This window comes from Grammomys surdaster, unplaced genomic scaffold, assembly GCF_004785775.1.
Source record: "Grammomys surdaster isolate TR1022 unplaced genomic scaffold, NIH_TR_1.0 131, whole genome shotgun sequence".
Classification (NCBI taxonomy): Eukaryota; Metazoa; Chordata; class Mammalia; order Rodentia; family Muridae; genus Grammomys; species Grammomys surdaster.
This window is the reverse complement of record NW_021604589.1, coordinates 3,723,617-3,742,737: the sequence shown is the minus strand read 5'-3', so window position 1 is coordinate 3,742,737 and position 19,121 is coordinate 3,723,617. Positions and strand designations below refer to the sequence as shown.

Genomic DNA, 19,121 nt, shown 5'->3' with positions numbered 1-19,121 from the left:
GGGAAACCTGGATGGAGGAACTGGAGTAGAGGTTATTGAGGAGTTTTACTTACTACCTTGTTACTCATGGCTTGCTCAGCTTGTTTTCTTTATATGCTCTCAGGACTACCATACCAGGGATGACACAACTTATAATGGGCTGTGTTCTCCCATATAAGTCACTAATTAAGAAAATATGAATACAAATAAAATATATTATAAGTTGGTTTGCTTCATCTGATCATGATTTAAACTATGGAGGTACCTTAGTCAGTAAGGAGCTTGTCATGTAAGCATACAGATCTGAGTTCAATTCTCAGAGAGACCATACTTTAAAAAACCAGACATTGTGGTGTATGCTTGCAATTACAGCACAAGGAAGGAGGAAATGTGAATCCAAGGCTTGGTGGCCAAAAAACCCACCTGAATTGCAAGGAACAGACCATAAAAAAGTATGTGTCAAATGAAAGGTTAACAGCACTTGTGTAATGATACCAAATGCTGACCTTTGGCTTCTATATACATGCAGGAACATACGCATACACACCCACACATATATGTGCACTGATAAGATCTCTTATCTCTCCTCCACACATACTACAGATATATAAAAATGATATTTCATATACGTATATAAATTCATAAAGATTACAGAAAATTGTTTGCAATGAGATAGATGCAGAAGGAGAAATGCCTTGAAAATGTCACTAAATGTCTTTGGAAATGGATATCAAATATATATGTGTATATGTATATGTATATGCATATGTATATGTATATGTATATGTATATGTATATGTATATGTATATGTGTGTGTGTGTGTATCATCCTTCCTTCTTGAATATAACATATATTAAGATTTATATATTCCCAAATAGAATATAATTTTAATTTTTTCTTCTTTGCTTCTTGTGCCTCTTAAAAAGATGGAAAGATGCTGAAGCTACCTAGATTTAATCAATGGTTCCTTGTCTGTACAACTTATACAGTAAATAAAGACACATTGGCGATGAAGTCTCTCTACATTTTAAAGGAAACTAACCATTTATTTAAAGCATTGCCTCAAGATGACATCATTAGCATTGCTACTATCATGCTGTACAATTAACAAATAAAGACATTAAGGTTTTGGAAAAACTGAGGCTTGGAAGTAAGTGAAGATTAACTATTGGTTTGCACACAGTTATTTATTCTAACTTCAGCTTTTGTTTTATGTGGCCTGGGTACCTGACTCAGATTCCTCGTTATCACCTCCTTCCAATATCAAAGCTGCACTTCCAACAGTGCATTAGATACAGGGAGACATGGAGGCTGTTTGATAATCTTTAGTTATAGTTGCCATGGAATATGAGCAAGAGGATAACATTTTTTTCAGAATTTTGATATATTTTTCTTTCCAACTGAAGCAAACAGAGTCTTCTCAAAAAATAACACTTTTAGAGATAACTCTGAAAGAAACTGTTGTGCATGCTCAGTTCTGTGCCTAGTGACCACCATTTTCATTTTTTTTTTCAGAAGAGTTTTAGTAGTTAAATGTTTCTCTAAGGTTGAAGTCACAGCTTATTATCGCCAAGGTCACTATGATATTCTTCTCTCAGAAATATCCTCATTCTTTTCTTTGAAACCAGTGACTACTCTGTGATAAGCTACACAGAGACTCTCGATCTGAGTCTTAGCAAACTAACCCCACATTAATATCAGACATATTCTCTATAGCTCTCCAAAAATAGGAAGAATTCTTCAAAGTCTGGGACACCTATGCATCTATGTTTCTAAGATTCAGGTTTGCTCCTCATGCAAATCTGTCTCATTTATTCACTTCATTCAATTTTTTTCTCAGCCAATATTCCCATAGTTCTCCCGAATAACAACCGAGTTTATAACATACAGGGTTTCCAGAAAACTGTATGAATGTGACACTTGGAGCAAATACCCTGAAGCTTATGATATAAAAATTTCCTAACAAGAGAATATATTTACCAAAGAGAGAAAATTCTAAACTTCTGCCTACTGCTTTTTGTAACAAGCACAAATATGCGCATGATTTGTTTACGATATCCTTTTGAACTTGGGCTTACAAAGGCCTTCCAGGTAAACAGCATTACACATCACCCAATCTTTCTACTGGTTTCATTTAAGAGATACCAATGTATAGTTAAAAGCACTGTAGCATGGGACATCTTTGTGGAGCTTGATGGAAATAGATTCACATGTCTAAGCTTCCATGATTGAATTGTCCCTTTACTGTGAGGCCTTTCTTCTTTCCCCAAAGGTTCAAAAATATTATAATTGTGTAGAAATTAGGAGCCATGTGCTAATAATATGTGCCAAAATAAACAGTGCATACATAAAGTCTCAAGTGAGCAGGTATGCTGTCAGTGTCCAGCCTTTCATACAAATGCCAGAGAAAATTATCTGCTTCAGTGATAAGGCAGAATACTTGAGGGTATTAACTAAAAGTGTCCATCAGTGACATTATGCAATATGCCACATAAATTGCAGAATGACACCTTCAGCAAGAGTTATTGACTCCTGAGGGGTGATGTGGCAGGTGCAAGACGACATAGAAATATAGAATGGATAATAAATAGCTCCTACAGGAAAGCTAAGATCAGAAATAGCTCCTGCACTCCTTTTAGAAAATCCATAGTGCAGCTGCTCTGGAGGGCCTGATTGGCTGTATCTTTATCTGAATGCAAAGAGAAAGGAAACAGAACTGTCAGCCAGGGGTGTGCCAAGCTTCAAAATCTTTGTCTCCTTGATGTTCTTAGGCCACTAATGACTCTTGAAATTCTAGGACTTCTGCTCACTTTCAGATGAACTCCATATACCTGCACATAGGCTTATAATGGTGTTCATGGTTAGGTTCATGACTCTACTTGCCAAAGGTTGGCTTTCTCCAGAGTAGAGATTGTGTGCAAATGACTTATTATGGATTAACAACCAGGAACAGTACATAAGAGAGCAAAATATAGATAAGAATAAAAACTAAGAACATGAAATAGAGTGGGAGAACACCCCACAGCCATCCCTGTTGGAAACAAAAACTGAACATTTATAGTTCCTTCTGTGTGAGTTATTCATTAAAGACTATTCTCGAGTTGTACATAAATGCATAAATGGAATATTTCACATAATCCTTTTTCTTCCCATGTGGTCCAAATAAGTTCTACAACTCCCCAATATTTCCCTGCCCCAGAATGCCTGCTTCATTTTTTCTCTCTCTTTCAATTGTACACTAGCTCTTGAAGGATAGGATTGGATTAATCTCATCTCCATGCTACTTCTAATACGGGTAGTCAGTGAGCATCCAATAAACATTTATTAAATAAATAAGTAATTATATTATATTAATCTTTAATCCCCAAATTTGTACTGATCAAACTTGGATATGAACAACTCAGTTAAAACATGCAATCCAGCAATATTTATTTTGTTGAAAATTTATGAAGTACATTCCTATGTATCTCCTTTGGTTCTTTACAACATTTCCTCGAATAGAAAACTGCCAGGATTTTGTTTTCCCTTCCCGTTGTTTAGAGGAGAAAGAAGTTATTTTTATGGGTCATAAACTGACATTATCTTTCCAGATTTATAAAGCCTAGGCTGGAGAGGAATGTATGTCATTAAAAATGATGACAGGAGCACTGAGTCTCTATCTGAAATACTCTGTTGGATATATTTTTAAAACAGTTATTCACCTTTCTATTAGAGGCTTAATGTAATTTGTCTTTGAAACCACAGTTTTCTCTATATTTCTTGTTTTTTGAGGAACTAAAGAAATGGTTATGTTGAATAAGCGAATTCTTGTATGTGTGCACAGTTATTAAGTGTATACTTCACATTTGACACTTTGCTAGGTATGGCATTATAGTCTGAGATCTAACTATCCCTCCTGTGTTTAAGGCCCAACACGTTTTATTTCCTATACACAATGCTGAACAAGGGACGTGAAGAGACTCAGTACTCAAGCTATCCATTAACTACATTCTTTGACCTTCCTCATTTCCCTGATTACATTATTTTCATTGAAAAATCTGAAATATTTAATAGGAACACTTTTATCTTACAGTAACTGTGTTGCTACTGTCTTAAGCTTCTATTGTATTACATATCAATTGATTTAGTTCTCCCAACAACCTTGTAGAAAAGTACATGTAGAAAAGTTAGAAAATAATGAACATCTTATGTTGTAGCCCATTCTATTAATTATTTTCCTCATTGCTCTGACACCATATCTAACAAAAGGAGCTTAAGGGAGAAACTGTTCAATTTGGCTTACACTGTAGGGGAGGCAATATTGTCCATTATGGCAGCTGTGATGGTTTGAACAAGAATGAATTTGAGGTGTAAAAAGCCCATGTCATTTCAGTTGACTCTCTCTACCTCATGATTGTTGTCTTAACATGCAAGCTCTCAGCTATTGTTCCAGCATCATTCCTGCCTACACACTCTCATGCTATTGAAACTATAAGCAGTCCCCACAATAAAATATTTCTCCTATAAGTTGTCTTAGTCATGGCATCTTCTCTAAGCAATAGAAAAGACATCCAGGAAGACATGGAAGTTGGGGAGAGGTAACTACTCACAATCCAACTTTGGTCAAGAAGCAGGAAAGACATACTAGTGTGCAGCTTATTTTCTAAATTTTTATTCAGTCCATGACCAGCATGGGGCTGCCCACCTCAGTTACCCTGATCCAGGCAGTCATTCACAAGTACACACAGAGTTTAGTATCCCAGGTACGTGATTCTAAACCTAGTGGCAATGGAGATTAACTACTAGACTCATTGACATGCAGCAAGTAAAAGTACAGAAATGGCTTTTGATCCCAGGCCATATCCCTTATTCCCATTAGTGGATTTGTAGTGCTGTACACTAACTTTATGAGTGAGCCTTGTATTTATTATTTCATTAACACAGCCATGTTTGGGGCTTGTGAGTCTTCAGGTCCGCAAAGAACTATGCAGTGCCTTGCCTCAGGATCTGTTTATTCTTCAACATTACATCCTGAGATTTGAGCATATTATTAATCCTTGGTAAATATTTGATGAATAATTAAATGAACAAGCAAAGCTGATTTATCTCCAAATACCCAACAGCTTTCTGTAACTTTAATTTTTTTCAACTCTTATTTTCAATGAAGGTTCTTAAATGCTTTAACCTCCCTTGTAGCCCACCACCCACCAGAGATAGTGGAAAAGAAAGGATATGAGGAAGTAGACCTGTTTAGAAAGGTTCTTTGGAACAATTCCTGTCTGTGTTGTCTGGATATTGGCAATTCAGTTCACAGGTTAGCAGGAAGTGGCAGATTGATCCACTAGCAAACACTTCACAGATACAACAGCAGTTCAGTTTGGTAGAGTCAGGTTAGCAACAGCAGTGATAAGACTTAGCAGAAACAGCCAGGCCTCATCCTTTGTAGAGTCAGCAGGAGGGACTCTATTTCTCTTTCAGGGAAGTAAAGATCAGGGAAGACATAATACCCACAAGCATTGCAAGGTGAGCTTTGCCAGCAAGCCAAGCTCTCTCCTTCACTCAGTGGAGTGCTATTTATACCCTCCAAACATCATATGCCCTCTATGTCCCTTGTCTCAGCATGGGTCTTAGCATGGGCATTCAATCAGTCTAAGTCAGCAGAAGCAGCAAGAAACTGCCATACATCACCAGATTTTTGGTGTGTTTCTTTCTATGGAGTCCCAACAAATGCATCTCAACTATTCAATATAAGGCAGACCAATACATGCATGCCGTTAGCAAAGAATCCTTCATCACATGTATTTTCACATGTTTGCTTTAGCAGAACATCCTTTCTCCTGTGTCTGCTTCAGTGAAATGTTCCTTCACAAGTCTGCCTTAGTCTTTCACCTGGGTCCACTTCAGGAAAATACTCCTTCAACTGTTTGCTTCAACAAAACACCTTCCAGCATAATTGACTCTCCAAAGACCCCTTAAAGTTTCCACTTAAGCTTTTTACTTGGGAAGTATTGAAACTAGTTTGTATGTTGAAAGGTAGTGACAGAAGAGAGCCACACATGGTTGAGGAAAGGAGACAGAACACAGGTGCTGATGCCTTCCTGGAGTATATATAAATGTTGTATACACGTATCTTTTACTGTCTACATACATACAGTAAAAAATTCTGGAATGGCATTTGCAATCATTTATTACATCTTTCAGGGAAAATTATGCTTAAACATACAAGGAAATTCTGACAAGACTTGAAGCATGCTTTTCAATCTGGCATTTTTTCTACTCATATGGTTTATATCACAGTAGAGTTAATTGTAAGGTCTCTGGAAATATTTTGTTCTCATACCTTCAATCATTAGGACATAGTGAGAGGAGGTGCTAAGTAAGGTAAGAAGTCTATAACTTTGTCATTGTATTACTTAATAGTGTAGGCAAAAACTCTAGGCTTGCTTGGGGAAAAAGGAAGGAGAAGTTCTGAAAACTGAGTGTTGGGGTTTCATTCTGTCAGGACTAAGAAAATTGCACTTGGAAATTTATTTGGTTTTCCAATAAACAGAAGTGCACCACTGTGTATTTCTTTATAGTGGTGTAGACAAGTTACTTGTGGCTAGTCTTTGCAAGTCCATGAGCACATATGACCAGAGATGAGTGTTTGACGAAATGTGCTCCAGCCTAAGCTCATCTCCCAAGACTTTATTGGGAGATTTATTTACTTTGACATGCAGACATCCCACCCTATGCCCTGAGGGATTGGGAATATTTTGTCAAAGAACATTCACTTCTCTACAGTGATGCTTTCTTGCATCTGATATAATATACAAAATAGAGTCTTTTAAAGTATCAACAAATCTGGTCTTTAGTATGAAAGAATCATATATATAAACTCCATATTGTTCATTTGGCAAAATATCCAATCTTTTATGTTTCTTTATCACTTTAAATATCTCTAATTATGCAAAATTGAGATGTTCCAAATTTGACAGAGAATATGAGATATGAGAAAAAGAAAAATGATGCAGATCCCCACTTTAATTACCTCTCTCTCTCTCTCTCTCTCTCTCTCTCTCGTACGTACATGTATGTGTGTGTGCATGTGTGTGTGTGCTTGTGTGTATGTGTGTGTATACACATGTGCATGTGTATCCAAATGTGATCTTTCTTCTTCCTTCTTCCCTGCACATAAAGCAATATGCTAATCTCAAAGGAATATATCTTGTCCTTTCCTCTTTTCACCACAAATTTATGAATATGTTTGATATGTTCTTTTCAAAGAAAATTCTGATTAGCATACTGCATTTTAGTCTTAGTCATGGCATTATGTCACAAATGATGAGTTAACTGAATGCAGGTGTTGTTTCTATTTTGGAAGCCTTATAGGATAGTTTTAGTATTTCATTCATGTCTCTAATCACTTAGTACCTTAGTATACAACTTAACTGCTAGAGGGTAGCAGCTACATTCTTTATTCTAGGGCAGAGATTCTCAACTTTAATGCTGCGGCTCTTTAATACAGTTCCTCATGTAGTGGTGACTCCCACCAATAAGCTTATTTTCTTTGCTATGTCAGAACTACAATTTTGGTACTGTTATGAAACAGTGAAAGTATTTTGAGAAATACATGTGTGCCAAAGAGGTCGTGACTCACAGATTGAGAACCTCTGTTGTAGGGATTTCTCTGACCTAAGCCCTCTTGTCCATCCTTGCTTTAGAAAGAAGATGAATTAATGATTTTGGAGACAAGTCTCCTACAGCCAATAATGGGAATTTAAGTAAAACTTCTTCTTCCTTTGGAAGAATAGTTCAGGAATATGTCTACAATGGCTACAATGGCTTCTAGAAATATTCACAGAAAATGGCTTCATTTGCTATTGGAGGAAAATGAACATAATATCTCATCTTTCCTCATCTATTTGCTACCCCCTACTCAGTCTCACATACACATTTCCCATTCAGGATACTGTGGGGCTGTAGCACACATGTGTGCGTGGGTTCTATTGGGCTGAGTTGTAGGCCCCATGTGTCTGTCATGCCAAGGGGATGGTGCCGCGGTTCAGAGGGCAAGAATTCAACCGTGGTACTCCACACCGCACCAGGAAGCTGAGTGACTCTGCTCATGGGTGGAGAGAAGACAGTCTGAGGTCCCACAGGGACGGAGCTCTTGGGTTGGAGATCCCTGGGTCGGGAGGCAACCAGGGACCAACTGGTCTCATATCTGTGGGCTCCCAGGTGCCACTGAGAGGCCATGGAGGGACTGAGATGGGGCCTATGGGCTGAAATGACCTGCAGCTGAAGGGAAAGGGGGAGAAGATGAGCTCTGGCAGTGCCCCTCAGGGAGAAAACTCTTGGTCAGGGCGACTCCTTTGGCTAGGTCTTGACTGGCTTGACTAGCTTGCTTGAGTTGATAGGTCTCCATGGCTGGAACACAGAGAGGTCGTCGGTTGGAGATTAGGGGGTGGCTCAGTAGTTGAAGGCCTTCTCTATGGTTCCCCTCTGCATGCCCCAAAGATAAAAGGTGGCTCATGGTTTTAAAACATTTATTGTCATGGCGGAAAGTGGATGAAGCTATACCCTGTGTTTTCAGGGGCCTGAGGTTAAATACCTTTTGCAAGTAGGAGGAGGGTCTGGGAAGGAATTCTTAATTGGCTAGGCACTCTGGCCTTTGGGTATCTCATGAATATGGAGATGTCTTGATGCTATTTGGTCTGTGTCATACCCTCTACCTGTGATATGTGACCATGGTCACAATTCCCTCTTTGGGAGGGGCTTTGGAGGGCTGAAGCTAAGTGAGAGCAACCAGGGCCCAGGAGCAAAGCCAAACACCTAGCTTCTCTTTAGGGTCTCCAGGGTCCGAGGCCTGCACTTGACCAGGTACCCAGCTGCCTCTCACAACCCACTGCCCCACAGGATACTACTTACATTCATAATAAAATACTTTCACCTCAATTCTTGACTTAAGGAAAAATAATCATCTTACACACAAGACTCCAGTAAATGTCCTTTTAATTAGAGCAAATTACAGGGAAGTATGGTGTATCACGTGCTAAGACCTGAACATAATGTGTTCCCTACGTGTTAGGGACCCCTTAGTCAAACGTGAACACTTGTAAACATGAAGTGCACTCTGATTCTGAGGCAGCAGCCCTAGTTGTTAGGAGAGAAGAGTACATATCAGGAACTCTGGCTTCTATATTTAGATCTCCTGCTGACACAGAAAACCTGTTTCCCAACAGTACAGTGGTGACATTCTAACACTCAGAGAAATGGTGCATGATGCCTAAGGAGAGAACAGGTCTCCATTTGAGGAAGCCACAGAGGAATAGAAGAAGGAATTAAGGGCTCAGATCCTGTTCATTGGCAGACATGGTGCTTTCTGATTTCTTTTGACAGCTAAATAGAAAGCGGTATGCCTAGCAGTGCAATGGTCTTGAACAGATTTTAGGTCTTCTAGTTTCCAACCCTGACTCTGAGCCTCAGCTTCCCAAAGAGTGATAATCTCTATTTTGAAAGTTTTATATTAGAAGGAAATTTTTCAGTCATATTGTAATTTAATATGCTGTGTTTGGTTGATATCCTTAAGAGCCTCTGTTCTTTTCTGAAAGGAAACTAAAGAAGATTGGATCTTGGAGAGGAGGGAGTTGAAGTGGGAACGTGGGAGGAGTAGAGGGGAGAGAAAGCTGTGGTCTGAATGTAATATATAAGAGAAGAATGTTAAAATTGTGAAACCATGACTCTACTTCAGATATAAAATCAATACATGTTTAAAAAAAAGTATTTAATTTGTCAATCAATTAGGAAACCAGAGAGATAGCACAGCCAGTTTAAGAAATTTGCAAGAAACATACACAGACCAAGAACAGTGAAGTCAATGTGGAAAGGAAGGCAAGACTTACCTCTCCCACCCACAGTGGGAGAAAGAAGTTACTTGAGTTTTAACAGAACAGAATTTACATGTCCAAAAGATAGTTTGCATTACTGCCAGTTATATATTTACACAGTTGTACAGTAGCTCCCATGGAATCCAAATCACACAGTACTAAAGGATGTGCTGTACAAAAAATGCATAGTAGTTCATTGAAGGGATATTTTCCCCCTCGACATTAATGACTCTTAGATTTCATTATATAAAATCCATACGGAGTGATCTAGTGTTTTTCTTTATATCCTTTAAAAATCAGGTCTTTCCAAGAACACTGTGAGTAGAGGTGAGGGAAATGAAAATGCAGAGTAAAGAAAAGAACTGACTCTCAAATGACGGAAAGGCCCATCAGAGATCGGGCACATCCAGGGTGATAGGAGTATAGTAGGAGAAAGTCTCAAGTTGATGAGCAATATACTTCTGTGACAGCAGGAGGGAAGAGCAACGACATAGCTAACATTTCTTCCATAGGATCCTTAGGTGGTGGTGGTATGTCAAGACCTGGTTTCTCTGTGTATCCCTGGCTATCCTCCTCTGTAGACCAGGTTGGCCTCAAATTCAAAGATCTCCCTGTACCACTCCCACCCAGCTCATGCACAGGATCTTTTTCACTTCTCCTAGCAAAACTGGGAATTCATAAAGAATTTCATCTACTATAAAAAAGAATTTCATCAACTAAAGAAACTGGAGCCCAGAGTAATTAAGTAGCCTCAAAATTAAGTTGTCAAACAAATGGCATATTAAACACAGTTTTTCTAACTATAATAACTTATAATGCCATTCCATTAATGGAATGGTGGACAAGACACCAGTATTAAAGTTTTCTAATTCCTACCTCAAACAGAGAAGCTCAATAGAGGCTTCCAGGGAGTACGTTTTCATGTTTGTCATTGCTGATTCTCATGCTTTGTCATAATTCCTTCACTCTGTTGAGTGCTTTGGAGAGACAACATAGAATTGTCCTATAATCTTATAGGCTAAGATAACACAATTGATTTAAATTCACTATTTGACCAGAAGAGGGCTAGAAATTGAACTTGGGAAAATCCACATGCTAAGCACTCACTTCACCACTAAGCTCTGTTGATTACCTTTCCAGTGAATTGCCCTTGGAAGGTGAAGGGATGAATATAGCTCCTGGTCTTTTTTACACATAGAGGTTTATATTTTTGGTCAATAACATACATTATTATGTGTCTTCTGTATGATCAAAGCTATACTGAGTACACAGGGGAACATACCAGTGAATCAGACACAAACCATGACTTGAATAGTGTGTACTACAAAAACTTAGACAAATATTAAAAATATTAGAGAATAACACAACATGGGAAAGGGTATAGGATTTTAGAAAGGCCAAGAAATATAGCATTCAGATAAAATAATAAAAAAAATCATTAAGAAAGAGTCATTTAAAAGAATGAGTACAGCAAACATGGAAACAAATGTGTATATGTACACGGGCCATTTCCATGAATTACTATTACAACCAAAGGGACAACATAATTTCTTCATTACAAATTATTAATATTAGAAATCTATTTTCAATTTGTTATGTACTAACAAGTTGATGAACTTGCTATTCATTTACAAGGAAGTAGAGGATTCAATTAACAAGAGAAAGTCATGTTTAATTTTAATTGTGTAACTTCCTAAAATGAAAGGAAGTGTCATTTATGCTCATGAAAAACTTTCGGGGTCTCTTTTTTTCTACAATGATTTCAAATGGCATTTAAAATTGTCTTCTTCTAAGGGCAAATAGATCTTTATTTATTATCTAAAGCAATCCCAAGACAGAAGGAACCTTATGTTTTTCAGCACTACCCTGTCAGATGACATTTTATTACGACATAAATAGAAATATATGTAGATCTACAAATTGCTTTAAGCCTAAAGGTTCCATTTTGCTTCTAAGACTTTAAAAACAAGAAAAAGACCTTGTACAAGAAAATAATGTACTCTAAATCTCCTCTACCATTAACAACCACTTTATGATCACTATCATCTTGCAATAAGCAAAAAGGCAACAGATTACTTGCATGAAAAACATGGAGATACTTGGTTTGGAGCATGGATTTTGTTTCAGCTGACATTTCTTACAGAATGGTTCAAGATGTTTTCTGCAAATTGTTTTTGACTCATCAGTAATGCTTGGATTTCTCCTATTTAGCACCACAATTCACCAACTAATTATAAATGAGAACTGGAGGATCAAATGTAATGACATATAATAGGCACTCAACAACTACTTGGTGTTTTGAGGGACTGGAGGTGTCTAAGAATAAAATACATCAATTTCAACAAATGTCTGCCAGTTTAATTTACAATTTACTTTCATACTGAACAAACAAATGTGTGAGGATTACAATGCTGCCCTGTTTTCTAGTAGTTTTTAATTGAAAATAATTTTTCTCATATAATGTATTATAATCATCATCATTCACTCCTCCATCCACCCAGTTCTCCCTTTTTGCATTTTCTCTCTCTTTACAAAACAAGCAAATAGGTGTAGGTGAGCAAACAAATACACATGCACACACACACACACATATGCACACATACCATAAAAACACAAAATCATAAACCATAATATGCAACAAACTATTAAGACAAAAATTGCTCAAACAAAGCAAAATAGGACAAAAATTTGAAAAGGATACCATTGAGTTCATTTTGTGTTGGCCATCTATGATGAATATTGGGCCTATTCTTAAGTATTGTTTCTATACCCAGTATAACTTCATTGGAGAAAACTAGTTTTCCCTAGACAAATATATGTCAATTGGAGAAAGCTTTTTGGTTAGGTATGGGACTCCATTTTCATTTTCTCCTCTCAAGACTGAGACCCTGTCTGGCTTGAACATTTGTCTGCCCTGTGAATCTTTCCATGGTCTCCGTGAACTCATATGTGTATCAGTTCTGTTGTGTCTGGAAGATGCTGTTTTCTTGGTGTCAAAATAAACCCTTTTACTATTACAATGTTTCTGCTTTGTGGTCTGCATAGCTCTCTGAGCCCTGAGAAATGGTGTACCAACTTGTTTTTACCTAAAGTGTGTATAAGAATTTTCAGATTCATAAATCTTGTTAAAATAGGTCAAACATTGTCATGAGTTATATGCCTGAGAAATATTTTAATTATAGCACTTGTGTTTGGAGAAGTGGAAGAATATTCTATAACTCATTTTATTATCACAAAGCACATGATCCTTGAATATCCCTTTCACTCAGCTTGCTATGTTTACTTCAGTTTTTATAATATAATAGTTCTCAATTGAGAGACAATTTGTCTGGGGCAAATATTCACAATTAATGGGACAAATTTTGACAAGGAGTTCTGGTACCTAATGGATAGAGACTAGGGATGCTGGTAAATATTTTACAGTGATGCTAAAAACTTCCCACAACCAAGAATGATCTTGATCTACACACCAATGTCACCAAAGCTGACTGACACATATCATTAAACATAAATGTAGGAATTATTTCACAACCATGGTAGCTACAAGAATTCTTTAGACACAATGGTGACACACAATTCTAGGAGCAAGAAAGGTATGAAGAATGGTAGAAGAATGCCAGGAAATTCTGTAAAGCTGAAAATATCTGAGTTTACAGATAAAAGAGAGAAAAAATGTTAAGACTGACAACATTTTTATTAAATATTAACATTACAGTTTGCTAAATTGTAGTCTAAAGATCTCAGTTTACTTGATATTAAAATGATTGGGGATGAGGAAGGAAGACTATTTTTTTTGGAAGACTATTAAGAAAACATATTGTTTTTGCAGAGGAACCAGGGTTCAATTCCCAGCACCTACATGATGCCTCACAACCATCTATAGCTGGAATTTTAGGGGATCTAATATCCACTTCTGACCTCTGGGGTCAACAGGCATGCAAGCAAATACTCATGAAAAAATAAAATAAATTATTTGGGTGACATACTTCCAAAATAGATACATTTTTAACAACTTGAGGAAGTTATAACACTAATAGTAATATAGCAAACATTACTATCATTAACAGCTACAACTATTTAATGAAAAAAATATGGGCTGACAACACATTACTACTAATTCTCACAGTTAACATCAATCCTATTGTAAAGAGAGTTTCTGAAAGTGGTAATAATCAGAGGTAGCATTGAATGCAAGGCAAACTAGTAGCCATCATAATTCAATCTGCTTTTGATAAATATGACTTAGGGTCTACATTTTTTTCAAGACATAATTAGTTTATCCTTTATGTTCCTGTATACTGTCTTTCTTAAAAGTGTTCACCATAAATTCAGGTGCAGTGAATCATGCTTGAACTTTAAGGACAGAGACAGAGGTTTATTGTCTTTTGGGTCCACCTTGGGATATATATATATATATATATCAAGACCAAATAAACGATGACTCAAAACCAAAACCACATAAAATTGTCTACCCCATCCTTTTAATCCTCTTTAATCCATCCTCTTTGATCCATGGAGAAATTCACAACATACAATGTTAGCAACTTGCCAATATTTTCAAATTCGCTGAGATAGGGCAATGATATTTCCTATCTATCCATGGACTATAACTTTGTACAGGATCTATTGGTAGCCATTGGTGAGAAGAAAGTTTAGATATCATCATTTCATTCATGATGTAAAAATAAAATTTATGAGGTACTTTATTGTACTATGTGTTCTTCATTCCTATCAATATAGCTGGTCTTAAACTAATTGTTTACCAACTAATCAGGATATAGGAATCAATAATTTACTAGCTTCTTTACCTCTGAATTATTTGTCCTTCATGAAACCATGGATAGAATAACCAATAGTGTGCAGTTAATTCATGGTGAATTTTCAATTAAGTTCCTATAATTGCTTAGATTATATCTAATGATGATGAGATTTGCAATTGTACTTTCTTTCAAATTATGTACTTTAAATATCTCCTCACCAAATGACTGACACTATGACAAACTCTTGCCCTTTGCAGTCTTATTATCTTCTAAGACTTCCTTCTTCTTGAGCATCAACATTCCATGTAACATAAAAAATAAAAAAAATAAGAAATAGTGCTTAGTTGTGCCCAGATATCAAAGTTCTAGCTCTTAACTCTACCTCTTTATAATTCATCTATGATTTAGTTTATCTTTGTATCTCTTGAACTAACAGCAATGATTAGTCTGTTAGATAAAAGTATTATTCCAAAGGAAATTTAACTTCTATTTGCAGCAACCACATATATTTAATATTCCATTTTCATACAAGGGACTTACACCGAGGCAATTGTGATACTTGAAGACATGTTAAATTATTTACAAGAAATAAAAGGCAAAATGAAAATGCCACACTTGTCTATTTGTGACAGGAGTGAAAAACATGACATTTTCATTTTGAAATTCAATGACTGTTCTGTTCTTGCAAGTAATCTTTCACCTAAAAGTGATGTTGGAAAATATCTGGGACAAAACTAAATATTGATGACTAATTGTCTTGGTGTCATACAAGGTTCCTTCTTGATGCTTACTTTTAAATAAAACAAAACACAGATACTTAAATTATGTAATGTTTCTTATTAGCTTAGAAAGGTGTGGTGAATACAAGCATACATTATATTATACATGCAAGTTTATATAAGTAAGATTATTTTAAAGTAATTATGAATAATACATAGATGTTTGTAGAGAACATGGTATATGTTCACAAAAGGGTCATTTCACCAAGAAGATAAAACAATTACAAACTGAATATTATCCTTTATTTCAACAAATATTCTTTAATTTTTTAAATTCACTTTTATCCATGTGCATCTGCTATGGGGGTTGTGCATGTGAGGACAGAAGAGGGTTTGTATCTCCTGTAGCCTACATTACAGGTAGCTGTGAGCTACCTGATGTGGGTACTAGGACCCAAACTCACGTCCTCTGCAAGAGCATCAGTTGCTATTAACTGATTAGCTATCTCTCTAACTCTTCTACAAATAATCTGAATCCTGGCATTTACCACCACTGAACTGATTCTATTCAACATCCTCTTGGAAATGACATTTATCTCAGACCTAACATTACCACAACAGTAAACAAAACAGAGTGATTAAATGCAGGCCTTAGTTCATGTTTTATATATTGAATGGCTCATTGTCTCAATTGTTAGCACTAATTTATGTCTAAAAGCACATAAGCCTGTTGAACTTCTTAATAACATGCATAAGAATCCCAAATTATATGAATCACACATCAACATATTTCAACGCACACTTTTCAATATAGAAAAGAGCATATACAGAGAGAACTTATGATCCTAGCAATACTAAGATGGAAGACAGAGATGGGTGAATCCATGGCAGCTTTTCTTCAATTAGTCTAGGCTACTGGTGAGATACCAGGCCATGGGGAGAATCTAAATCAAATGAAAGGAGAAAAATATGTAAGGAATGACATCCTAGGCTGTTCTCTGACCTCCTCACACATATGCTTGCACCCTACACACTTACATCCCACTAACAAAAATCCATCGTCAATACAATTTAAGAAATGAAAGTTGTTATGTATATGTTAACTCAATAGGATGGATGTTTGTACACTGGAAAATACAAAACATTGCTGGAATAAGTTAGCGGAGACATAAATAAATGCAATGGCCTCCCAGGTACAGAAGTAGGAAAACAACGTTCCAACAGTATTAATAATACCCATTGGGATTCACAGAGCCAAGTGAGTTGGGGCAAGAATGATGAAACTCTTAGGAATAAGGAAAAAAACGTAAAGAAGGAGTGAGAGTGAGAGGAAGAGGAAAGAAAGGAGAATTTAAGAGGAGAGAATAGGGACAAGAAAGGGAAGAATTTGGGAGAGGAGAGTGATCAGAAAGCCTAGATATTATATTCTGTTTTAGGCCTGATTCTCATCCAACTCAATAAATCAATCAGAGATATTAATAGTTTTTTCCTACATGTAAAGAGTACAGTCATTTTACTGGTGATCATGACTAAGAGCTTGTTGTTGACCATCAAAACCTCTAATCAAATTATCGGATTAACATGCAAATATGTTGGCATGTAGTAGGATAGCTCTTAAAAGCAAATTTTTTTTAAAAAAAAAAAAAACCTTTAACCAAAAGAAATTGTGGATTGAGTGTTAGTATTTATATACCTTATCATCATTAGCATAGAAGCCAATTAGGACATATTTCTATTGGCTTTAGAAAATTTAGCCTTGTAGTTATGAAATGATTCCTTAAAGTTAGGCAGTTTCTAATAGTTATAAATGTTATGACCTGGAGAAAATCAAATTAAGTATCAGTTAGGGTTCTGTAGAGGAACAGAAATTATAAAATGAATATATAGTAAGAGATAATTTATTAGATTGACCATACTATACAGCGAGTAGTAATCCACAAATGCCTATCTCATACCAGAGAGGCTGAAAACCTAGTAGTTGTGCAATCCATGAGGCTGTATCCCTCAGCAGTCCCAATGGGCTACTGAAAACCTGGAATATTTCTGGAGAGCCACTGGTCTTCAGTCCACATTGGGAGCTTGAGGAAGCTGGTCCTCATATCAATGAAGGAATTAACAGTGTTTCTCAAACCTCCTTTGGGGGTTGCATATCAGATATCCTGCATATAAGATATTTACATTATGATCCATAACAATAGCAAAATAACAGTTATGGAGTAGTGACCATACTATTTTGGATGGGGATCACCACAGCATGAGGCAATCTATTTAATGGTTACAGCATTAGGAAGGTTGAGGATCACTGGTATAGGTAAACTAGTAAGCAAGAATGAAGGCCAAGTGAACAAAAATCATTCCTTCTTCCATATCTTTTTATCAGGGTTACTATTGGAAGGTATCACCTACTCATAATACGGTGGGCCTTCCCACAATTAATGTAGTCAAGACAATTAGACACAGACATGTTCACAGGTCCTCCTTAATACTTCATTGAGACTTTCTTCCTAAGTAATTCTAGGTTATGCCAAGTTGGCTGTTAAAAATTAACCACCTCAGTGAACTGCTTTTATGCCTCAGTCTTCCTTATCTGCAAAATGCAGGACAGACTAATACCTACTCATTCCGGGACGACATACAGTGCTCATGAGCACACAGTGAGCTTTCAGTGTTTTAGTTCTTACTACAGATAGATGTCAATCTCTTTCTTTTACAATAACTCATTTTACTCAAGTTTGTATCCATAAATGTGAATTCACTTTAAATGAAATGCTCAGGACTGAAGTGTTCAGATGCTAATGAAAAGAAATGTAAAGTATTTACTAGGGTAGTTTTTAAAAAGCCTCTTGTGGGAATTAAGGCAAGCAATGTGGGTGGGCATGTTCATGTATATAGGTACACATGCATGTATGTTTGCATGTTAAGGACAGAGGAAAAGCTCAGATGTTCCTCAAGTGCCATCTACTTTTGTTTTGGTAGGGTCTCTTACTGGCACACAACTCAAAATATATGTTAGAGATAATTGGTCAGGGATTCCCGGGAGTCGGCATATCTCCGTTTCCTCGGTGCTAGGGTTACAAGCATGTGCCAATACAACCGTCTTTTCAAAAACTGTGGTTTCTGGGGATCAAACTTGAGTCCTTTGACTTAAAAGAAACACTTTGTTATCTCCCCAGTCCTTTAAACTTGATGATGTCAATGTGCTTAGGATTTACTAGCTTAAAGGTATTTTAGGTTCCAGAAACATGCCAACACTATCAGTTAGCAGGGAAGACAAAAAAGTTTCTAATATGACACAACATTTTGAATGTTTCCAAGCCAATTGGCTAGACTGGACAAATAGATAACGTGTAATGCATTGACAACAAAGAGGTAAAGTTTCAAATTTCCTTTTTAAAATCTTGTGACAGTGTAAATTGAGTTTGATGAACATTTTGAAATGGCTTTACTCTTTCTTTAACGTTCCTATCCTCTTATCATTTATTTTCTATTTTGCTTTATACAAATTCATAAAATTTATCCAATAAGCTGATCTAAAATGATGTATTTCTTTGTGGAGATAGGAAAAAAAGTAAACATACAAAATCTCATGAGTTGCCTCCATGTTGTTTAATTTTTTTACTAGCAGAAAATAGATTTGTGATAGAACTCTATAACCAGGAAAAAGAAAGACTCACTTTTTTTCCTAGCACCCTTTGAGGGAGGCCCAGTGCCAAACCCCTTCCTTCAGAGATTATGGGCAGTTTGCATACATAGTCAAACAGTGTGTTATTTGACTCAACTGAGGAGACTCTGTCACATGAAGAGGCATGCATTT

At 36.5% G+C, this 19,121-nt stretch overlaps 1 protein-coding gene across 2 annotated transcripts in view; it reads left to right on the top strand.

Moving 5' to 3' along the window:
- The window catches only part of Glra2 (glycine receptor alpha 2), a 184,203-nt gene that overhangs the window by 14,056 nt on the left and 151,026 nt on the right, over window positions 1–19,121 (top strand). The window lies entirely within an intron of this gene.